We start from the raw sequence: 25,787 nt of genomic DNA, 5'->3' as shown, positions 1-25,787 counted from the left end.
CGTCTGCAGCCTTCACTGCTAAAAGATCCACCAGCTCCCCGCTGTGCTGTCAGTTAATTGCACACCAACTGGAAGCAGTTGGATTCCCAGAGTCTTGCATGAGGTTACCTTGTCTGCCTACCATACAAAGTTTGGAGGATTCCACTACCCTCAGCTGTTCGTTTGTTCTACTCAGCATTTAACCCATTCATCACCTTGTCATCTGCTACAGTTTCACAGTGATCTCCGGAATCTGCAAGTAACCCAATTCAGTACTTTTATTTTCTATGTTGCCATAACAAAGATAATTCTTCACAGCCTCTTAGTTAACTCTCAAAACTTCATTGCAAATCCTTACAGTTATTTCTTCATGTCTGCATTATCCAGTTAAACACATTCTACAGTTCTGCATCAAAGCTTATTTATATTTGGACAATTCAACATTTATTCATCAGCTTGTTTTGCATACGTTTCCATGAACATTTCTTTTATTTATCTTTGAGCTATATCCTGCATATTATTTCTGCCATTCCTGCAATACTTCAGTATAATATGATGATTAACAACTTGTCATTTAACTCTTTACTGAATTGTTATTTTTAATAAATATATGAAACGGAACTTTCTTCGTCCTCCCTACTTTCTTCATACCCCAGCACCTACACCTGTGGTTGGTCCCGGGTTAACGGATTCACAAAAACACCCGGACCTGACAGTAAGCACTGGCCACATGGATCCGTCAAGTGACCAATTCACAGGAGGCGGTGCTACGTCAAATATCCTTTCCCGTCTGGAAAACCAGGAGTCTATACAGACACAAATAGTTCAGTTTATGCAAACTATGGCAGACCGTTTGGAGATTCTTCATACAGCTATTAAAACGTCTCAAGTCCAGATTCCAACTCCGGTTGTCCCAGTTACCACTACAGCTTGTCCTGTGACGCTGCCTACGTCCCGCTTGCAGTTACCCTCTCCGAGTAAGTTTGACGGAACCCCAAAACTTTGCAGAGGATTCCTGAATCAATGCGAGATCCAGTTCGAACTGTTGTCCTCCAGTTTCCCATCAGCTCGTTCTAAGGTTGCATATATTATTGCCCTCCTTTCCGGTCAGGCTCTGGAGTGGGCATCACCATTATGGGAAAGAGGTGATCCTATCCTCTCTAATTACAAGGAGTTCGTATCATCCTTCCGGAGAATCTTTGATGAACCAGGCAGGACCACCTCAGCATCTTTGGAGATTCTCCGTCTACGTCAAGGTTTATGTCCTGTCAGTCAATATATTACTCAGTTTCGCACGTTGACTTCAGAGTTAAACTGGAATGAGGAGGCCCTGATCGCCGCGTTCTGGAATGGACTTTCAGAGAAAATTAAGGATGATTTAACTATCCGGGATGTGCCAACTAAACTGGATGAATTGATTTCTCTCTGTAACAAACTTGACCTACGCTACAGGGAGCGATGTTTATAGAAATCCAGGGCAGAGCGATCCAGTCCACGTTATCATCTTAGGCCTCGACAAGATTCTTCATCACAGTCTCCGGTAACGACAGAAGAACCTATGCAGATTGGGCACTCTCGCCTCACAGAGGAGGAACGACTTCGTCGTCGACAGGGTAACCTCTGCATGTACTGTGGGTCCTCCGAACATTTAGTTAAATTCTGCAAACTCTGACCGGGAAACTCTCGCTCCTAGCTTATTCAAGAGAGGTTAAGCTAGGAGTTACTTTAGAATCACGTTCTGGGAAAGAGCCGACCTTGTCTATTCAATTAGAAGTTCCAAGTTCTACAGTGAAAGTTTCAGCTCTCCTAGATTCCGGGGCAGCCGAGAACTTCATCTCCTCAGCCTTTGTCTTACGGTCTAAAGTTCAAACCATGCCTCTGGAAGCAGCAGTTGCTGTTACAGCAGTGGACGGAAGTCGAATTCCAGATGGTATAATTACTCATCGAACCGTATGTCTCAAGATGAAAGTTGGTGTGCTCCATTCCGAATACATCTCCTTCTACGTGATTCCCAAAGCCTCTCAAGATGTGATACTTGGTTTACCTTGGCTGCAGAAGCATAATCCTCAACTTAATTGGCAAACCATGGAAGTCCTTTCGTGGGGTAAATCTTGTACCAAGGACTGTTTAGCCTCAATTGTACCTCTCCGGTCAATTAGCCTTCCCGACCTACCTCCTGTGTATCAATCCTTTGCGGATGTTTTCAGTAAACAAGCAGCAGACTCTCTACCTCCTCATCACGAATGGGACTGCCCAATCGTCCTGGTTCCGGGTAAAACACCTCCTAGGGGACGAATTTATCCGCTATCCATCCCAGAGACGCAAGCTATGTCTGATTATATACAGGAAAATCTAACCAAAGGATTTATCAGACCATCTTCTTCACCTACAGGAGCCGGATTCTTCTTCGTTAAGAAGAAGGACGGTGGGTTATGACCATGCATAGATTACCGTGGACTCAATGAGATCACTGTGAAAAACAAGTACCCATTACCCTTAATTCCAGAATTATTTGACCGGGTAAAGGGAGCTACTGTGTTTACAAAATTGGATCTCCGAGGGGCCTACAATTTAATCCGCATCCGGGCAGGGGACGAGTGGAAGACTGCTTTTAATACCCGGGATGGGCATTACGAATACCTTGTAATGCCTTTTGGTCTTTGTAATGCACCTGCAGTTTTTCAAAGCTATGTGAATGAACTTTTTCGTGATCTTCTCTACAAATGTCTAGTAGTGTACTTGGATGATATCCTAATATTCTCTACGGATCTAAAGTCTCACCGTCACCAAGTTAAAGAGGTACTGACACGTCTGAGGAAAAATCAACTCTATTGTAAGTTAGAGAAGTGCACTTTTGAAGTATCTTCCATACCGTTCCTTGGTTACATCATTTCTGGATCAGAGCTATGTATGGATCCCGGTAAGGTACAAGCTATCCGAGATTGGTCCACTCCTACAACTCTCAAGGGGATTCAGCGATTTCTTGGCTTTGCTAATTTCTATAGGAGATTCATTAAGAATTATTCTTCGTTAGCTGCTCCCATCACAGCCCTAACTCGCAAGGGAGCAAATCCTACGAACTGGTCTTCTGAAGCAATCAAAGCCTTCTCTGATTTAAAGCAAGCCTTTGGGTCAGCTCCCATTCTTCGACAGCCTGATTTGAATCGTCCCTTTCTACTAGAGGTGGATGCATCTACAGAAGCAGTAGGAGCTGTGTTATCACAAGTCTTTGAAGATAAAAAGGTCCATCCCTGCGGATATTTCTCCCGTAAGTTCCTCCCGGCAGAACGTAATTATGCAATCGGTGAGTAAGAGTTACTTGCCATCAAGTTGGCATTTGAGGAGTGGAGATACCTTCTAGAAGGAGCACAACATCGCATTACAGTTTATACTGATCATAAGAATCTTCTGTATCTGCAGTCAGCTCAGTGTTTGAATCCACGACAAGCTCGATGGGCGCTTTTCTTCACACGATTTGATTTCAAGCTCACCTATCGTCCAGGGTCTCAGAACAAAAAGGCAGATGCCCTTTCCCGGTCCTTTGCTTCTTCTGAATTAAATGATGCTACCACGAATCAAGCCATTGTGAATCCTACGTCCTTTTTAATGACTCGAACCTCTCCAGTTCCTCCGCCTGGCAAGACCTTTGTCGCCACAAGTCTTCGAAAATGGCTGCTTACCTGGGCTCACTCCTCTTCCTTCATGGGTCATCCTGGGGTTCTAAAGACTCTCAAATTTATTCAACAGTCTTATTGGTGGCCACGTCTCAAAGCCGATGTCCAAGAGTTTATAGCAGCATGTCCTAAATGTGCCCAACATAAGAGTCCAAGAAGTTCTCCACCAGGTTTATTACATCCACTATCCATACCCAAACAACCATGGACTCATATCTCAATGGATTTCGTGACCGATCTACCTCCATCAAAAGGGCGAAATACCATTTGGGTGATAGTGGATCGATTTTCGAAAATGGCACATTTCATTCCATTAACTGGGTTACCATCAGCCCCTTTACTAGCCAGATTGTTCATCTCTGAAATCTTCAAGTTGCATGGCCTTCCTCGAGAGATTATCTCTGATCGGGGAACACAGTTTGTGGCCAAGTTTTGAAGGTCGCTTTGTTCATCTTTAAATGTCAAGTTGAATTTTTCTTCTGCATATCATCCTCAGACAGATGGACAAACTGAGAGAGTCAACCAAGACCTTGAAACATTTCTCCGGCTATATATATCGTCCTCACAGGATGACTGGGTTGACTACCTTCCATTGGCAGAATTTGCTCATAATAATCTCTTCCATTCATCTTCAGAATCTACGCCCTTTTATATTAACTTCGGCTTTCATCCTCGTGTGCCAGAGTTCCATCCATTGCCAGCCCTAGAGGTTCCAGCGGCAGATCAAGAACTTCAACGTCTATCTAGAATCTGGAGTTGTGTGTGTAAGTCGTTGGTCAAAACTTCCGCTCGTTATAAATCTTTTGCAGATAGAAAACGTAAAGCTGTACCGAATTACAAAGTGGGAGGCCAAGTTTGGATTTCTACGCGCAATCTCAGGTTCAAAGTCCCTTCTAAGAAATTTGCTCCCAAGTTTATTGGTCTATTTCCCATTGTAAAGGTACTCAACCCTGTGTCATACAAAGTCAAGTTGCCACCGTCTGTGAGAATTCCTAACGCCTTTCATACATCTTTACTGAAGCCTTTGATTCTCAATAAGTTCCATACTACCCAGTCCAAATCTCCTAAAGTTCACTCTTTGCAGAATGAGGAATTTGAAGTTAAAGAGATTGTGGACTCACGTTCCCGATATGGATGTTTACAGTTTTTGGTCGACTGGAAGGGTTACGGTCCGGAGGAGAGATCCTGGGTTTTCTCTGAAGATGTTCATGCTCCAAGACTGGTACAGAAATACTTCTCCAAAAATCCTGACAAGGTTCAAAGGTGTTCGGAGACCACCCGTAGAAGAGGGGGTACTGTCACGAACCGGTCTCTTACCTTTGCGGGTTATGGGGTTCATCCGTTGCCAGTGCGGTTGCTCGCGGTGCTGTGCGCCCGTGTGGGGACGCGGCGTGATCGGTGGCACAGGTAATGCAGAATCTGGGAACTGTGAGTGCGGGGACCAAATGGCCTAAGGCACTGCGGAGTGTCTGCTGTATAGGAGGTGGCCATGTTGGAGACCAAATAGGTAATACAGAGCACTTGTGAAAACACCTGTGGGCAGGTGTAAGCCAATCCCGTGCTTGTGCTGCCTTTAAGTAGGCTGGGATTATGTTACTCTGGGCCAGTGCTTTGTTGTATCAACGCTGTGCTCTAGCTCTGAGCTCTCTCCGTGCATTCCTGTGTGATTCCCGTGGTCCAGATATCGCCTCCGTTCCCAGAGGTCCGTCTGCAGCCTTCACTGCTAAAAGATCCACCAGCTCCCCGCTGTGCTGTCAGTTAATTGCACACCTACTGGAAGCAGTTGGATTCCCAGAGTCTTGCATGAGGTTACCTTGTCTGCCTACCATACAAAGTTTGGAGGATTCCACTACCCTCAGCTGTTCGTTTGTTCTACTCAGCATTTAACCCATTCATCACCTTGTCATCTGCTACAGTTTCACAGTGATCTCCGGAATCTGCAAGTAACCCAATTCAGTACTTTTATTTTCTATGTTGCCATAACAAAGATAATTCTTCACAGCCTCTTAGTTAACTCTCAAAACTTCATTGCAAATCCTTACAGTTATTTCTTCATGTCTGCATTATCCAGTTAAACACATTCTACAGTTCTGCATCAAAGCTTATTTATATTTGGACAATTCAACATTTATTCATCAGCTTGTTTTGCATACGTTTCCATGAACATTTCTTTTATTTATCTTTGAGCTATATCCTGCATATTATTTCTGCCATTCCTGCAATACTTCAGTATAATATGATGATTAACAACTTGTCATTTAACTCTTTACTGAATTGTTATTTTTAATAAATATATGAAACGGAACTTTCTTCGTCCTCCCTACTTTCTTCATACCCCAGCACCTACACCTGTGGTTGGTCCCGGGTTAACAGATTCACAAAAACACCCGGACCTGACAAGTACCTATCAGTGGGATATTCTCATTATTGAGATTGTGTGTTAGTCCCTGAATTGGGTCCTCTCTAGTAAATACTGTTGAAAAAAATTCATTAAGTATGTCCGCTATGTCATTATCATTTTTGATTAAGACTCCTGACTTGTCTTTTACAGGGCCTATACTAATTTTTTGGGATTTGATTTGCTTTCCTTAGCTACTAGTTTTTCCGTTTCTACTTAAGCTGCTCTTATTTCTTTTTTGCATATTTTGTTACAGTCCTTATAGTGCTGAAATGATTGCGCATTCCCATCAGATTTGTATTTTTGAAATGCTCGCCTTTTCTTGCCCATAAGTTCCTTTATTTTTTTATCAAGCCACATCGGTTTATTATTATTAATCCTTTTTTTGCTGCTCGTAGGCATACATTTGAGAGTATTTTTAGCTAGTAGTGATTTTAATACATCCCATTTCTCTGTAGTATTTTTTCCTAGAAACATACCTTCCCAATCAATATCCCTTAAAATTTCCTTCATCATTTCAAAGTTGGCTTTGCTAAAGTTTAGAGTCCTAATTGAGCCAGTATAGGACTGTTTATGAAAACTGATATTGAATGTGACCTTATTGTGGTCGCTGTTTCCTATGGACTCCCCCACTTTAATATCTGATACCAATTCCCCATTGTTTGTTAATACCAAGTCTAAGATTGCATTGTACCTGGTGGGTTCCTCAATTAGTTGAACTAAGTAGTTATCATTGTATTTAAAAACCTATTACCCCTAGCAGTATCACATGAATCGTTTTTCCAGTTTATCTCTGGATAGTTAAAATCTCCCATCACTACTATGTCACCTACTCCTGCTGCTCTTTCAATTTGCTTCAGTAACAATTCCTCGTCAAATAAATTAATACCAGGCGGCCTGTAGCATACCCCCAAAACTAACTTTTTTCTTCCCTTTTCGCCACATGCAATTTCTACCCACAGCGTCTTGACCGTATCTACAGTCCCCTCCTGCAAATCCTCCCATATATCAGGTTTTAAAAAATAGGATTTTAATACCTACCGGTAAATCCTTTTCTCTTAGTTCGTAGAGGATGCTGGGGACTCCAAAAGGACCATGGGGTATAGACGGGATCCGCATGAGACATGGGCACTTTAAGACTTTAAATGGGTGTGAACTGGCTCCTCCCTCTATGCCCCTCCTCCAGACCTCAGTTATAGTAACTGTGCCCAGGGAGACGGACATTTCGAGGAAAAGGATTTTTGTTAACTAAGGGTGAGACACATACCAGCTTACACCACACACACACCGTACAACACGGCTTTTAAGAAAATACCAACGGAATATAACTAAAATATTAACGGAATGAACTAAAATCAGCAACAGGTTGATCACAACCGAAACACAACCTTTTTGTAACAAAAGCAATAACTAAAGCAAGTACTGCAGATAGAGGGGGTAATTCCAAGTTGATCGCAGCAGGAACTTTGTTAGCAATTGGGCAAAACCATGTGCACTGCAGGGGAGGCAGATATAACATGTGCAGTGAGAGATAGATTTGGGTGGGTTATTTTGTTTCTGTGCAGGGTAAATACTGGCTGCTTTATTTTTACATTGCAATTTAGATTGCAGATTGAACACACTACACCCAAATCTAACTCTCTCTGCACATGTTATATCTGCCTCCTCTGCAGTGCACGTAGTTTTGCCCAACTGCTAACAAAATTCCTGCTGCGATCAACTTGGAATTACCCCCAGAGTCCGCACTGGGACGGGCGCCCAGCATCCTTTACGGACTAAGAGAAAAGGATTTACCGGTAGGTATTAAAATCCTATTTTCTCATATGTCCTAGAGGATGCTGGGGACTCCAAAAGGACCATGGGGATTATACCAAAGCTCCAGAACGGGCAGGAGAGTGCGGATGACTCTGCAGCACCAATTGAGCAAACATGAGGTCCTCATCAGCCAGGGTATCAAACTTGTAGAATTTTGCAAAAGTGTTTGAACCCGACCAAGTAGCTGCTCGGCAAAGCTGTAACGGTGAGACCCCTCAGGCAGCCGCCCAAGATGAGCCCACCTTTCTGGTAGAATGGGCCTTCACCGACTTCGGTAATGGCAATCCAGCCATAGAATGCGCATGCTGTATCGTATTACAGATCCAGCGTGCAATAGTCTGCTTGGAAGCAGGAGCCCCAAGGACAAACAGAGCCTCCGTTTTCCGAATACGAGTCGTTCTGGCGACATAAATCTTCAAAGCTCTGACTACATCGAGAGACTTCGAGTCAGCCAAGGCTTCAGTAGCCACAGGCACCACAATAGGTTGGTTCATGTGAAACGAAGAAACCACCTTTGGTAGAAATTGTTGTCGAGTTCGCAATTCCGCTCTATCCACATGGAAGATCAAATAGGGACTCTTGTGAGACAAAGCCGCTAATTCCGACACCTGCCGTGCGGACGCCAATGCCAAAAGCATGACCACCTTCCACGTGAGGAATTTTAACTCAACCTTCTGTAAAGGTTCAAACCAATGTGACGTAAGGAACTGCAACACCACGTTAAGGTCTCAAGGTGCCACCGGGGGCACAAATGGAGGTTGGATGTGCAGCACTCCCTTCACGAAAGTCTGAACTTCCGGAAGGGAGACCAATTCTTTTTGAAAGAATATCGATAAGGCCGAAATCTGGACTTTAATGGAGCCTAACTTTAGGCCCGCATCCACACCTGCCTGCAAAAAATGGAGAAAATGACCCAGCTGAAAATCTTCCGTAGGAGCCTTCCTGGCTTCACACCAAGACACGTAATTTCTCCAAATACGGTGATAATGCTTCGCCGTTACCTCCTTCCTTGCTTTAAGCAGTGCAGGGATGACTTGACCGGGAATACCCTTCCGGGCTAAGATTTGGCGTTCAACCTCCATGCCGTCAAACGCAACCGTGGTAAGTCTTGAAACACGCACGGCCCTTGCTATGAGTTCCTGAAGATCCGGATACCAGGCCCTCCGTTGCCAATCTGGAACGACGAGTATCGCCTGAACCCTTGTTCTTCTTATGAGGCTTATCACCTTTGGGATAAGTGGAAATGGAGGGAACACATAAACCGACTGAAACACCCAGGGTGTCACCAGGGCATCCACCACACTGGCTTGAGGGTCCCTTGACCTGGAACAGTATCTCTGAATTTTCTTGTTGAGGCGAGACACCATCATGTCTATTGGAGGAATTCCCCGACTCGTCACTTCTGCAAAGACCTTTTGATGAAGACCCCACTCTCCTGGATGGAGATCGTGCCTGCTGAGGAAGTCTGCCTCCTAGTTGTCCACGCCCGGAATGAAGACTGCTGACAGAGCACTTGTATGTTTTTCTGCCCAGCGGAGAACCTTTGTGGCCTCCGCCATCGCCGCTCTGCTCCTTGTTCCGCCTTGGCGGTTTATGTACGCCACTGCTGTTATGTTGTCCGACTGAATCAGGATGGGCAGGCCTCGAAGGAGATGCTCTGCTTGTAGATGCCATTGCAGATGGCTCTTAATTCCAGAATGTTTATGTGCAGACAAGCTTCCTGGCTTGACCTTTTTCCTTGGAAATTTTCCCCCTGTGTGACCGCTCCCCAACCTCGGAGGCTTGCATCCGTGGTCACCAGGATCCAATCCTGGATCCCGAATCTGCGCCCCTCTAGGAGGTGAGAACTTTGGAGCCACCACAGCAGAGAAACTCTGGTCCTGGAAGATAGGCTTATCTTCCGGTGCATGTGGAAGTGAGACCCGGACCACTTGTCCAACAGGTCCCACTGAAACACCCTCGTAGCCACCACCATCTTCCCCAGTACTCGAGTGCATTGATGAATCAACACTCTTGCTGGTTTCAGAATCTCTTTTACCATGCTCTGGATCTCCAGAGCTTTTTCTGCTGGGAGAAAAACTCTCTTCCGTTCCGTATCCAAAATCATGCCCAAGAATGACAGGCGCGTTGTCGGAACCAACTGTGACTTTGGCAAATTCAGGAGTCATCCATGTTGTTGCAGGATCGTCAGGGAGAGCGTGACGCTTCTTAGCAACTGCTCCTTTGATCTCGCCTTTATCAGGAGATCGTCCAAGTACGGGATAATTGTGACACCCTGCTTGCGCAGGAGCACCATCATTTCTGCCATTACCTTGGTGAAAATTCTCGGAGCCGTGGAAAGCCCAAACGGCAACGTCTGAAACTGGTAATGACAATCCTGAACCGCAAACCTCAGGTAATCTGATGTGGAGGAAAAATGGGGACATGTAAGTAGGCATCCTTTATGTCGACTGACACCATAAAATCCCCCCCCTTCCAGACTGGAAATCACTGCTCGGAGAGATTCCATTTTGAATTTGAATCTTTTCAGATACACATTGAGGGATTTTAAATTGAGAATTGGTCTGACCGTGCCATCGGGCTTCGGAACCACAAACAGGCTTGAATAGAAGCCTTCTCCCCGTTGTGACGGAGGTACCGTGACAATGACCTGCTGTTGACACAGCTTTTGTATCGCAGCTCATACTACCTCCCTTTCTGGAAGAGAACCTGGCAAGGTTGATTTGAAAAATCGGTGAGGGGGCACTTCTTGAAACTCCAATTTGTACCCTTTGGTCACTATTTCCAGCACCCAAGGATCGAGGGCCGAACGGGCCCAGACCTGACTGAAGAGTTGAAGACGTGCCCCCACCGGTGCGGACTCCCGCAGGGGAGTCCCAGCGTCATGCGGTGGATTTGGCAGAGGCCGGGGAGGACTTTGGCTTCTGGGAGCCTGCCATGGCCGGCGACCTCTTTCCCCTTCCCCTACCCTTAGTAGCAAGGAAGGAGGATCCACGTCCTTTTTTTAATTTATTAGACCGAAAGGACTGCATCTGGTAATGGGGCGCTTTCTTTTGGTGGGCTGGGACATACGGTAAAAACGATGACTTACCCGCGGTAGCTGTAGATACCAGGTCCGCGAGGCCCTCACCAAACAAAACGCCACCTTTATACGGCAGAGACTCCATAGCCCTCTTCGATTTAGCATCGCCATTCCATTGATGAGTCCATAATGCTCTCCTATCCGAGATTGCCATGGCATTGGCCCTTGATCCCAAGAGGCCAATATCTCTCGCAGCCTCCCTTAGGTAGACTGCCACGTCCCTGATATGACCCAGTGTCAAAAGAACGCTATCCCTATCCAGGGAGTCTAATTCAGATGACAAGTTCTCTGCCCATTTTTCAATAGCACTACTCACCCATGCTGATGCTACTGCAGGTCTGAGCAGCGTGCCCGTAGTGACATAAATAGATTTCAAAGTAGTTTCCTGTTTGCGATCCGCAGGATCCTTCAGGGCTGCCATGTCAGGAGACAGAAGCGCCACCTTCTTGGACAGCCGCGCTAGAGCTTTGTCGACAGTGGGGGTTGACTCCCACTTTTTCCTGTCCACAGAGGGAAAAGGATATGCCATAACAATTCTCTTTGGAATCAATAACTTGTTGTCAGGAACTTCCCAAGGCTTCTCAAAAAGGGCATTCAGTTCATGAGAGGGAGGAAAAGTTACCTCAGGTTTCTTCCCTTTAAACATACAGACCCTCGTCTCAGGAACGGCAGGGTCCTCTGTGATATGTAACACCTCTTTTATAGCCACAATCATGTACTGAATGCTTTTAGCCAGTTTCGGATTCAACCTGGCATCCCATTCGTCGACACTGGAATCGGAATCCGTGTCGGTATCAGTATCTGCTATTTGGGTAAACGACCGTTTTAGTGACCCCGAGGGGGTCTGAGTTTGGGACAAAGCATCTTCCATGGATTGTCTCTATGTTCGGTTCTGGGCCTCAGATTTATCCAATCTCTTGTTTAATAAAGCCACATTTGCATTGAAGACACTCAACATATTCACCCAATCAGCAGTCGACGGTGCCGACAGAGTCACTCCCTTAGTCTGTACTGTCCCCACTCCAGCTTCCTCCTGGGAAGAGCATTCAGCCTCAGACATGTCGACACACCCGTACCGACACGCACAAACACACTGGGCTATAGGGGACAGACCCACACTAAGATCTGTTAGAGAAACACAGAGAGAGTTTGCCAGCTCACACCCAGCGCCTATACAGGACTGAAACTAATAAATATATCAAGTCCCAGGTCCACCAGCGCTTTTTATATAAATATATATAAGTATATCAACACCAATTTAGCTGTGCCCCCCCCCCCCCCCCCCCGTTTTGCACCCTGTTACTTGACAGTAGTGAGGAGGCCAGGACCAGCGTCTCTGCAGCTGCTGTGGGAGCAATGGCGCGCAGCGCGACCGCTGTGCGGTACCTCTGAGAACTGAAGTCTTCTGCAGTCTTTCTGAAGTCTTCTTTGCTTCTGCTACTCACCCGGCTTCTTTCTTCTGGCTCTGTGAGGGGGACGACGGCGCGGCTCCAGGAACGAGCAGCTAGGCTATACCAAGTGATCAGACCCTCTGGAGCTAATGGTGTCCAGTAGCCTAAGAAGCAGAGCCTTTAAACTCACAGAAGTAGGTCTGCTTCTCTCCCCTCAGTCCCACGAAGCAGGGAGCCTGTTGCCAGCAGTGTTCCCTGAAAATAATAAACCTAACATAAAGTCTTTTCAGAGAAACTCAGTAGAGCTCCCCTGTTATGTGCCCAGTCTCTCTGGGCACAGCATCTAACTGAGGTCTGGAGGAGGGGCATAGACAGGGCCGGCTCTACCATTAGGCAGCTTTAGGCGGTTGCCTAGGGGCGCCGGCCCCTGGAGGGCGCCACTAAATGAATCTAGCAAAAAAGTGAAGGATTTCTTTGTATGCGGCCTCCTCCATTTACACCGCACTGACTGCTGCTGAACAAAGTCACAAAATGTTGTGACTTTGTTTACAATATACTTTTTCACTTTAAAAGTGTTGTTCCTTTTCTCTGTATATGTATAATGATGCAATTCACCCCAGCCCACCTAGTGGCCACCTGCATTTTCCCTCCGAGAGGTTGTGATGGTGGGGTTTGCAGGTTAGGGGGCGCTAGGTTGAAGATTTGCCTAGGGTGCAGTGAGACCTTGCACCGGCCCTGGGCATAGAGGGAGGAGCCAGTTCACACCCATTTAACGTCTTAAAGTGCCCATGTCTCCTGCGGATCCCGTCTATACCCCATGGTCCTTTTGGAGTCCCCAGCATCCTCTAGGACGTATGAGAAATGGTTTTACGTAAAGACACACCCCTCCACCCCTTTTATTTAGTCTGTCTGTCCTAAACAGCGTATAGCCTTCTAGGTTGACTGTCCAGTCATGAGATTCGTCCCACCAAGTTTCAGTAATGCCTATAATATCATACTGTTTACTTGCTGCAATTATTTCTAGTTCGGCGTTTTTACCAGTAAGGCTTCTAGCGTTCACATACATACAACTAAGATAAGTATTTCCCTTTGCTTTAGGGACATCTTTTACTTTATGTAGCAACGATGACCTGTAATCGTCATTAGTTAGTGCTTTGGTAAAACCTCTTTTAGTACCCATGTTGATACCTTTACCGGCTGCTCTTACCCTCCCCCCGACTTCTCCCCCATTTCGTTTACTACCGTCATCCCCACTATTCTCACTGCACGCCTCGTAGTTTCTAGCTAAACCCTCCCCCCAGGCTCCTAGTTTAAAATCTCCTCCAACCTTCTAACCATCCATCCCCCCAGCACCGCTGCCCCCTCCTCATTCAGGTGCAATCCATTACGACAAAAAAGATGGCGCCTGACTGAGAAGTCCGCCCAGTGTTCCAGGAACACGAACCCCTCTTTTCTGCACCAGTCTCTAAGCCACACATTTACCTCCCTAATCTCCCTCTGCCTCCCTGGACTAGCGCGTGGCACGGGTAATATTTCAGAGAATATTACCTCCGATGTCCGTGCCTTAAGTTTCCTGCCTAATTCCCTATAGTCTATCTTAAGGACATCCCACCTTCCGCTGACTTTGTCATTGGTGCCAACATGCACCAAGACCGCCGGGTCTTTCCCAGCCCCTCCCAACAATCTATCTACCCGGTCCGCGATGTGCCGCACCCGAGCACCCAGGAGACAACAGACTGTACTGCGATCACGGTACTGGTAGCAGATTGCCCTATCTGCCTTCCTGATGATAGAGTCCCCTACCACCACAATCTGACTAGGTACCTCACTATCTTTTGTCCCAACTGCACCAGAGGGGCCGCTCCTCTGGATGCTAGAGGAAACAGTCCCCTCCGGCACCGACATTTCCTCACTATCATCCTCCGAATCCTCGTCCAGTTGTGCAAATTTATTCGGGTTTGATAGTCCGGAGATGTTGAGCCTCCCCCTCTTTTTCTTCCTTCTAGCTGTGACCCAGCTAGCTCCTTGATCTTCCTCTTCTACCAGTGACACTTCCCGCAGCTCCTCCACTGTTCTATCTAGTTCTTGCTCGAGATTGTGAATCTCCCTCAGCCGCGTAACGGTTTGCTCTAGATCCGTTACCTGGGCTTACAGGGCAACCGTACGCACACACCTCGTGCAGATGTAATCACACTGGGACAGTTGCTCCAGGTGTGCGTACATCTTGCACGACATGCACTGAGTGAGATCCCCAATCACAGCCCCCCCCCCACTCTCTATCCCTCTCTCACACACAATTCTCGGCCCCTCAGTCACACACTACACTACACTGTGTCCCTCACTCACTCAAGATTAAACGCTCCTGATTTCCTTTTTTTTTTTTTTTTTTTACTTATTACACAGAGAGTGGCAGCAGCAGCAGCTGTTAGACTTGCTGCGCTCCACTCTGACACCCCTTGCTGTGCTCCGGCTCCCTTATCCTGCAATCCGGCTCTGACCTCTATCGGGCACCCGATCCGGCACCCCCCCTCTGGCCCGACCCGGCAGCTTCTCTCCCTCACACACACACACGTGCGCGATCACACGCGTGCCTGACCCCCGCACTGTCACTTCCGGTTCCGGTCTCAGCGTCTCGTCAGCGTCTCCTCCTCCCACCAGCGTCTCTCTCCTCCTCCACCAGCGTCTCTCTGATGGTATGATCTAGCAGAAATAAATCTATACTTACCCCCACATAATATCTATAAGGAGGTGAAGGTGAAGATGCTTTTTTCACTATCAAAGACAGATTGCTTTGGCTTTGCTTAATCACTTGGACTTCCTGTCACACCTGGACCTTCTGTAACTACTAGGCTTGCTATACAGTGCCTTGCTAAAGTATTCACCCCCTTGGCTTTTTACCTATTTTGTTACATTACAACCTGTAATTTTTTTTTTTTATCTACAGTTTATGTGATGGATATGCATAAAATAGTATAAGTTGGTGAAGTGAAATGAGAAAAATGTATATAAAAAATAATTGTTATAGAAATGTGAAAATTGGCATGTGCATATGTATTCATCCTGTTTGCTATGAAGCCCCTCTAAAGTTCTGGTGCAACCAATTACCTCAGAAACATAGTTAGTGAAATGAAGTCCACCTGTGTGCAATCTAATACCCCTTAGATACCCCAGAGGCTGCAACACCACTAAGCAAGAGGCATAACACCATGAAGACCAAGGAGCACTCCAAACAAGTCAGGGACAAAGTTGTTGAGAAGTACAAGTCAGGGTTGGGTTAAAAAAAAATATCCAAATTTATTGATCCCCCGGAGCACCATCAAATCCATCATCTTCAAATGGAATGAACATGGTACCACAACAAACCTGCCAAGAGAAGGCCGGCCACCAAAACTCACAGACCGGGCAAGGAGGGCATTAATCAGAGAGGCAGCAGAGAGACCAAAGGTAACCCTGAAGGATCTGCAGAGTTCCACAGCAGAGACTGGTGTATCTGCGCATGTGACCACAATAAGCCTTATACTCCATAAAGCTGGGCTTTACGGAAGAGTGGCCAGAAAAGAACCATTACTCAGTGTTAAAAATAAGAAGGCACGTTTTGAGTTTGCCAAAAGGCATGTGGACGATTCCCCAAATGTATGGAGGAAGGTGGTCAGATGAGAACTTTTCGGCCACCAAGGAAAACGCTATGTCTGGAGCAAACCCATCACCCCAAGAACTCCATCCCCACAGTGAAACATGGTGGTGGCAGCATCATGCTGTGGGGATGTTTTTCAGCAGCAGGGACTAGGAAACTGTTTTGAGTCAAGGGAAAGATGGATGGTGCTAAATACAGGGATATTCTTTAGCAAAACCTGTTTCAGTCTGCCTGTGATTTGAGACTGGGACATAGGTTCACTTTCTAGCAGGACAATGACCCGAAGCATACTGCTAAAGCAACACTCGAGTGGTTTAAGGGGAAACATTTAAATGTGTTGGAATGGCCTAGTCAAAGCCCAGATCTCAATCCAATTGAGATCTGTGGTCAGACTTGAAGATTGCTGTTCACAAGCGGAAACCATCCAACATGAAGGAGTTAGAGCAGTTTTGCCTTGCGGAATGGGCAAAAATCCCAGTGGCAAGATGTGTCAAGCTCATAGAGACTTATCCAAAGCGAATTGCAGCTGTAATTGCCGCAAAAGGTGGCTCTACAAAGTACTGACTTTAGGGGGGTGAACAGTTATGCACGGTGAAGTTTTCTGTTATTTTGTCCTATTTGTTATTTGCTTCACAATAAAAAAGACAAAAACATCTTCAAAGTTGTAGCCATGTTCTGGGAACGAAATGATACAAACCTTCAAATAATCCATTTTAATTCCAGGTTGTGAGGCAACAAAACATGAAAAATTCAAAGAGGGTGAATACTTTAGCAAGGCACTGTAACAACTGGGCCTCCTGTAACACCAACTTTCCTTGGCAGTAACACCAATAACTCCTTATAGTGACATCTCTTGCCACTCCCCACCCACCCACCCATTATATCACTTCATTGTAACATACCAATTGTTATGTTACAATGTCATGTTTAAAAGCTAAGATTTTATAAAATTGGGTATACACTGGAGCAACAGGCATTCGTTCCGAAATCGAAACAAATGCTCTGGAGCCCAGAATCTGTGTAAACACTGGAACAAGCTTTATGAAGGACGGAAAGATCATGTTCCGTCCTTTATAAGCAAAAACTAGGTTGCTAGCGATATCGATAAGTTTGTTGTGCGGCACATCAAACCTAGCATCCGTTGCTAGCGACCACGGGAGTGCGCAATTGCCTGTATGAACTGAGCGATGTACATTTGTCATTACGAAACGGCAAATCGCCCAACAACGCTCCAGTGTGTTCCCAGCTTAAGATAAGCCTGCTGTGGCATTAATGTATACTTTGAGACTCCTGCTAAACTAAATTACTCATCTGAACAATGCCATGCTAAATCCCACAAGAATGTAATAGTTATGCCTGCCGCGGCATTGATGTGATTTGATATTTCTGTTACTCTTAATTATATGCCTGAACACCATGAGGAGTGATAACTGTATCCATACTGATAGAACCATTAACTCTTTAAAAATATCTGTATTGTGAACTTGTGCCTTACTGATTCAACAATGTCTCATGGCACACTCTCGTAATGTGCTAAATCCTGCTATACATCCAACTCGGGTCATATGTACACTGTGCCTGTAGCGTCGGTCGTTGCTGCTGGCTTCTGGCCCAGGCTGTACTGGGCTCATCTTCCAGCTCAGACATGGCCAGGGACCACACGCTCTGCCACTCCCAGGACAGTTGTCAAAGTTATTTGCAACTACTTGGTTGCCGCTATGTTACATTCAGCAGCTTACAGCAAACACTGCCTATGTATTGCTCCAAGCTCTCATAGTAGGACACAGACTTTTATCAGTAGGAGTTGGCTCATCGCTTGCGGGACCCCTCCGTCATGAGCAGGCGATTCATTTAGAGCCCCTTTTTCTCACCCAGTAAATTACCATATTTAATGGGTATTAGATAGGGACGGATTGGGATGGAATACCAGCCTGGAGAATTGAGGGAAGCAGCCCTAATGGGGGTGTGGTCTGTTGAGGGGGGCGGGATCGCTCCTCATAGGGCCTGATTGTACGCAGTTGTGGCCTTCCTTGCGTCTTTTGCTACAGTTGTGTCTGAGACCAGGGGCAGATTGGGAACTAAAAGTGGCCCTGTAAAATTTTGTAGAAGTGGCTGGACATGGACAACACAAGAAGTATAACATGCTGTGTAGTCATGGCAGCATCACTGGATGGCAGAGTTGCTGTACTGCAGAAATGGAATAACAGAATGAATGGGGACAATGCAGGGTACTGAATGAGGTGGGCTGCCTGCCATGTGGGGGGTGGGGCCACATGACTACACACAAAACAGGCCCCACAGACACGTCAGCCTACCAGGAATCTTCTTGGTAAGCCCTATGGCCAATCCGCCCCTGCCGATAGATAAGTTGCAGGACCTATGGGTTACATGGCAGCGGCACCCAAAAACAGGCTATTTATCAGGGATTTCTGTTCGGGCCCTAAGACTTGGAAAAAAAAACTCTTGTTAACTGTAGGCTGCGGGTTGCCTTCAGAACTAATTGAATAACCCTGCTGCTTCAATTAGCCAGTGCAAAATTACAGAGCCGGATTTAGGGGCCAGGCTGCCCCTAGGCACAACAATATTGTCCGCCCCCCCCTTCCCCAAACACAATGATATCCGTTGCTGAACCCCTCCTTAATAACTCATCAGCTGTACTGTTGCTCTGCCTGTCCGACCGCCCTCCATCCGCTGCTGCTCTGATGCAGTGGTGGGTGGGGAGAATGCCATGTTGCGCCGCTGCTCTGATGCAGTGGAGGGGGGTAGCACTTTATACACATTGTACCAGGTAGCCCCTTATACACATTGCACCAGGTAGCCCCTTATACACATTGCACCAGGAAGCCCATTATACACATTGCAGCAGGTAGGCCATTATACACATTGCACCAGGTAGCCCTTTATAGCAGTGCACCAGGTAGCCCATTATACACATTGCACCAAGTAGCCCATTATACACATTACACCAGGTTGCCCATTATACACATTGGACCAGGTAGACCATTATACACATTGCACCAGGTAGCCCCTTGTGCACATTGCACCAGGTAGCCCATTATACACATTGCAGCATGTAGCCCGTTATACACATTGCACCAGGTAGCCCCTTATAGCATTGAACCAGGCGAGAAAGAGTAAGAGAGAGTGTGTATATGTCACTCACCACCATCCGTGCTGGCTCCTGTCCCTCGGCTCCCGGCTCTTCCTGCCCAACATCAAGTGAGTAGCTGCACGGGTGGGTGCAGGCAGTGGGCGGATGAAGGGGAGAGATGCGGGCAGCGGGAAAGGCTGGTGGGGGGGATGCAGGCAGTGGGAGGCGGCCAGGGTGGGCAACGAACAGCGCAATGTTGGGTCCGTTCTGTCAAAGTCAAAAATATTACATAGAGAGAACATACAGACTCCACACATTATGAGTCGCTAAGCTTGCAAATATGCGCAGCGAGCACAGCAATATATGGTAACATATGCATTTACACAGACATGCCACAGAGATAGATTCGACACATATTTCATACAGCACATAATTATAACATATCAAGCGCCAGACATCATAATGTTTTAATTATATAATGGAGTAACGTCATGTATGTGTATTATTGGAACGAAGCAAGATAGACATGTCGTGTTTGGTATTACAGTAACCAGATTAATGTGTAGATTCATTTGATGTTTGTTATTAAGTTGTAGCTCAGTGCAACAAGTAGATATGATTAAATGAAGGAATATGAAGTCAAAATTCTAAAGTGAACAAAAGATCTTTTGAAGACTTGAAACTAGTTCCACAGCATGGCCCTGGGGGCAGACACACGTGCCAGCAACACAGGACAAAAGCCCTCACTCTGACCAATGAGCCGTTGAGTTCTTGAGAGGTCTGGCCTCTGGACCAATAGAAGGAGACTGAAACCAACACACTGAAAACTCCCACTGAGTGATATAGGCAGTTTCTAGGACTTAGAGAGTTAGTTGCTCTTTTGTCCCAGATGATGGTGGAGTTGCTGCTAGTCCGGTGCCTACATGATTTTACAGAGAGAGAGAAAGAGTAATATGGAGGGAAGACTTTATATGAGAAAGATATGGTGATGTATTTGCTGGCCTGTAACTGTATTTGATTTCGTTTGTATTAACTGCTTACTGTATAAATTGTAACCATGTAACTATATATATATATATTCAAATAGGGATAAAGTCTCTGCGCCTTCAGTGCTTGGGTGTAGACACTTCCATCTGTGTATAACCAGAAAATGACATATATATATGCGTACCGGAAATATGATCAAATAGTGCCTGTAGTGGTATCTTTAATAGGTCATCTCCCCTTGTCTTCTTACTCCATGTATAAACGCCCTCAGCGGGGTGTTAGAACACAATTTACATAGGCAGAAGGAGAAGATGTGTCAGTAAGAATGCTCTTACTATTTATAAAGTGACTTGTGCCGTATTTGTGCAAAATAATGTATTTTATATATGAAGTGCTCTGTGCCTATAGTGTTTCTATAAACCACTATATTTCTTGTGATTTCTAATATAGATAATCAAAATCACACCTCAGTGGTTAAAAAGAATAATAAAATAATAAAAAGAAGATAATGACTCACTCCTTTTTGTAAATGCTGCTCATATGAGGCGATCAATGACCTAATCTGGTACCTCTATAGAGAAAGTTTTTTTCTCATGAAAAAAACACAGAAGGAAAAAAAAAGGGGAAGCTAATAGTGTGATATAGTTTTTTCAAAATTTTAATCACACACATACATAAAAAATGGAATCGTACAATTTAAAAATCAATAATAGGCTTATCTGTTATACAGGTAGTTGGAGAGGTAGCGGAAGCTGGCCCAACGCGTTTCGTCCCTTTAACAGCTTTCTTGGGACTTCCTCAGGGGTTGTAGTACATTTCCCTGCATTCCCATACTCTTTTATACCCTAACTAATCATTTGGACCTCACTTCCGGTCACTCGCGACCGGAAGTGGCATGTGCGCATGCTCAAATACAATCCTGTATTAGAGTTAATTCCGTACGTGCGCCGGGAAACTACATTTCCCTGAGTGCTTTGCGCCAGAACCAGAAGTGCTGTTTCCTGATTCGTGGAGGAGTGACGCGTGACCGGAAGTGGTCATTCGTGTATAGACGCTATGTCCTTACAGTAAGGACATAGCGTCTATACACGAATGACCACTTCTGGTCACGCGTCACTCCTCCACGAATCAGGAAACAGCACTTCTGGTTCTGGCGCAAAGCACTCCGGGAAATGTAGTTTCCCGGCGCACGTACGGAATTAACTCTAATACAGGATTGTATTTGAGCATGCGCACATGCCACTTCCGGTCGCGAGTGACCGGAAGTGAGGTCCAAATGATTAGTTAGGGTATAAAAGAGTATGGGAATGCAGGGAAATGTACTACAACCCCTGAGGAAGTCCCAAGAAAGCTGTTAAAGGGACGAAACGCGTTGGGCCAGCTTCCGCTACCTCTCCAACTACCTGTATAACAGATAAGCCTATTATTGATTTTTAAATTGTACGATTCCATTTTTTATGTATGTGTGTGATTAAAATTTTGAAAAAACTATATCACACTATTAGCTTCCCCTTTTTTTTTCCTTCTGTGTTTTTTTCATGAGAAAAAAACTTTCTCTATAGAGGTACCAGATTAGGTCATTGATCGCCTCATATGAGCAGCATTTACAAAAAGGAGTGAGTCATTATCTTCTTTTTATTATTTTATTATTCTTTTTAACCACTGAGGTGTGATTTTGATTATCTATATTAGAAATCACAAGAAATATAGTGGTTTATAGAAACACTATAGGCACAGAGCACTTCATATATAAAATACATTATTTTGCACAAATACGGCACAAGTCACTTTATAAATAGTAAGAGCATTCTTACTGACACATCTTCTCCTTCTGCCTATGTAAATTGTGTTCTAACACCCCGCTGAGGGCGTTTATACATGGAGTAAGAAGACAAGGGGAGATGACCTATTAAAGATACCACTACAGGCACTATTTGATCATATTTCCGGTACGCATATATATATGTCATTTTCTGGTTATACACAGATGGAAGTGTCTACACCCAAGCACTGAAGGCGCAGAGACTTTATCCCTATTTGAACATTTTTAATTGTGACTCAACGAAATATGAGTCAATAAGAGAGTCTATACTGCAGCCCCTACACGTGGGAGTGCTGTTTGGAATTTAACGTGAATAAGTCATGCACGAATTTTTATATATTTATTGTAAACGTTTTAGGTTTTAAGCGCTTACTATACACCTCTATTGTACACATATATATATATATATATATATATATATATACACTGTACATTGTGATATATTGAATACATATCCTTTTAATAACAAATATATACATCAATGAGCTTTGGAACTCAGATAATGTGTGGGTGTATTGTTTTCTCTTAAGGGATGTAGTGTTTTGCAACGTACAGCGCACTTTTATCGTATATGGTACTAAGATGCGCCTGGCGTCCGCAGTATAAATTAGAGCAGGCATTTTAAATATTTGTTAGAAAGCAATTTGGTATTTACAGATGAGGGCTGCGTCCGCAATTTCACGGTCTTAATGATGCACTGTACATTACAAACGCGGCTGTGATCGACCGGCTAACAATGGACGCATTGCAACGCTGACAAACAACATCCACGTGTATTGTTGTGTTACCAGTAAGCCGCTGATATGAAATTCAAGGGACAATGTGTTTCTCATAATATTTAAGATGCTAAAGCGTATTTTTATTGTTGCAAAACAAAGTTCAAATAAGTCATATTGTGTTTGATTCAGATTGGATTGTTTATCTGTTAAGTAGATTTAAAAGTACATTTAAAAGTTGCTGCATATCCATGATATGGCTGTGTTAGCATGCTGAGAAATGTTGTATATTTTTTTTAAACTCAGGCCTAAAGTAACTTTGGTGCCAGTGTGGAGTGTGATTTCTTTGTGACAAAGGAAGCCGCATGGTCTGTCCTCCATTTTGGACTAACCACATGGCCTGTCCACCATTTTGTGTAAACCTCATGGATGTGGAAGGGGGAGGAGCAGTGGCCATTTTAGGAAGATCACTTTCTAAATAGCTAAATAGCTGATTTTCAGTCTGCTCAGAACAATCAGTTTCCTTTGTCACATTCATAGCACCATTTATGAGTTACCAATGAATATATTTAACCCATGCCAATTACAAATAGTTTCAATTGGGCCTAGTGAGAGTAAATGGTGAGATAAGTGAATTTTTTTTTTCCTTCTTGTCTGTGAAAAAGGAAAAAAAGAGTTTGGGTTTTTTTTTAACTTTCTTTTCTTCAAAGACTTGTGGAGGATAGCCATTGAAATGCAAATTAACCTGTGTAACTACTTTTTTTTAGTAGTGAACAGCAAATATCTTTGATATGCAAATTACAGGCAGTGAAAAGGTAAGGTATCTCAAAGGAGGCTAGTAAATGATATATATATATATATATATATATAATATTATTATTATAATTATGTGTATATTTATATCAGTGTATGTTCTGCAAGATAGCTATCCAATCTGAATCATAGCATTTAAATTATAGGTTATTAGTCATTTTATATCTGTGTGAAATTGGATACATTTGTTTGCTATATAGATAAATTTGAAGTAAATGTATTTAAGGGCGTAATTCTAAAAACACAAAATGCAGTTCTGGCCCAGTCGTAAAGGATTATACAGAACAAGTGTGGGTTGTGTTAAGTGAGTGATTATAGTTAGTATTGCTCACATTTATAGAGACTGTGTGGTTTGTTGAATTGCGGACGTAAGTTGTACACGTGGTACGGATAAAGAACAGGGTCGCACATGCGGCGTAAAAGGCACGCACGGTCGTGTGTTTACGCAGGTTGCGTAGGATTACGGGTGCAAAGTACAAATCACATGATAGTTTGTTCAATTAAAAGGTGGGATAGTATACCTTAAATACAATAGCACATACTCTAGCTATCCGATTTCAAAAGCATGTTACTCTAAATTTAGTTTAAAAACTGCAAGCACCTCTGGAATAAAGCTGCTGATTTAAGGGAGTAAAACAATTTTCTGAACAGAAAAAACAGGTGTATTTGAGTGAGTGAAAGCGGAGTGAGTGGAGCTGAACCTGGGAATTCGGGATCCCGTCGGTGAACACTGTCTTAGTAGAGGCCCGGTGGCGTAGGATTCACTACCTTGCGTGATCAGAACTAGGTGGTCTAGGTGATCTGGAGTGGTCTAGGTGTCCCATACAACTAGGTGGTCTAGAGTGGTCTAGGTGTTTTAGGTGGTCTACAGCAATCGTAGGGCATATAGATAACTAGTATCTATAGGCTGTGCGATTGAATCGCACGTCCGTGTGTTCTACACAGCACAACGTGATACCATTGTGTCATATGCGCTGTGGAAAAGCATACGCAGACGTGATTGTATAGACAAAGGGGTTTTTCTTTGATAACGTCGGGGAAATCTCCCTGGTGGGCTTCCACTGGAAAGGGTGAACAATAGTTATCTAATTTCTCTGTTTTTCACCCTACAAAAAATTCCAGTGGAAAGATACCGAAAAGGAATTTTTCGCTGCCTCTCTCAGGAAAATATTCCAACAGAACCTCCACCGAAAGAAGTTATGGTGCTGTAAGGTCTTATAGGAGCCCTAAGTTGGGTACATTGCGATCCGCTATTGACGGTGTATCATTGTACTGGCCAGCGTGGGCGAGAGCGAATGGAAGGCGCTCGGACAGACTTCCACCGTCTGCTTGCATTGAGTATTTTGGTGTTTGTGGGAATTTTTAGTTATTAAAAAGACCCACATATATGGGAGCCAGTTGCACAAATGAGAGACGTTTATGCAGTGTTCAGGCTGGAGAATTGAGGCCAAAAGGGTCAGCAAGGTTTATTATGTGTGAAAAATATGGTTCACACACGGAGGCTTTTTGCAAGGAATGGTTATGTATGACTGCGGAAGATAAAACCCCATTTACAAGGATAGGCAACTTTGAGCCAGATGTACTGCAGAACGTAAAGATTAGAATATGTCTGATAAAATCTAGAAAACAAAGGGTCAGATATACAAATTGTTTAAACCTGTGGCAACAAGAGGGGTTGGTGAGTTTGATCCTAAGGTATTGCAGGTAGTATGTCTAACCAAAGTCATATAAGACAAGAACGGAAATATAAGAACTGTTTGAACTTGTAGCAACAATAAACAAGTAGGGAAAAAAAAGAGAATGCAAGTACACTGCCATATGTAGATGAGGAAGCAGTTACGGCCAGCATACAAACTATAGAAAATAATAAAAATATGAAAAATATGACTGTAACCTATATATGTACTAATGGATGTTGAAGTTTTATTTAGGAGGAGAAGGCGACCTGATTGTTTTCAGCCATCTCTCATGCAATCCAACCGGTAAAAGAAGAGCAGTAGCCTGCGGGGGAAGTGGCTGAGACCAGTGGAACTGGTAAGTATGGTATCATTCGTGTACATATATAGTAAAATAAATAAATAAATAAATAAAAATCAAGAAAGTAACGTCAGAAATGGAGAAAAACCTGTCCGCACATTAGTATTTGCCAGTAGGAAAGCGGACAGAGACAGGGTAACCTCCAGGTATTTCTTTTAGTTACCATATAAGAAGTATTCATTCCTAGTAATGCCCCTAGTCAAGATGAGCTCGGAAATGTTTGTTGGACCATGTACAGACCCTTAATACGGGATGAGAAGGATTGAATGAATACTTTGCATGACCTAGAAGCTTGTTAAACTTTTTTTTTTGTCTTTTGCAGTAATAGAAAACTCTCCGTCTGGATAA

General features: G+C 44.4%; 1 pseudogene; it reads left to right on the top strand.

The window, feature by feature from the left end:
* LOC135050213 (NEDD4-like E3 ubiquitin-protein ligase WWP1) overlaps nt 1-25,787 on the top strand; it is a 28,765-nt pseudogene extending 2,978 nt beyond the window's left edge.

Source organism: Pseudophryne corroboree, chromosome 1 (assembly GCF_028390025.1).
Source record: "Pseudophryne corroboree isolate aPseCor3 chromosome 1, aPseCor3.hap2, whole genome shotgun sequence".
NCBI classification, from domain to species: domain Eukaryota; kingdom Metazoa; phylum Chordata; class Amphibia; order Anura; family Myobatrachidae; genus Pseudophryne; species Pseudophryne corroboree.
The sequence above is the reverse complement of the archived record's forward strand: the minus strand, read 5'-3'. Positions and strand labels throughout refer to the sequence as shown.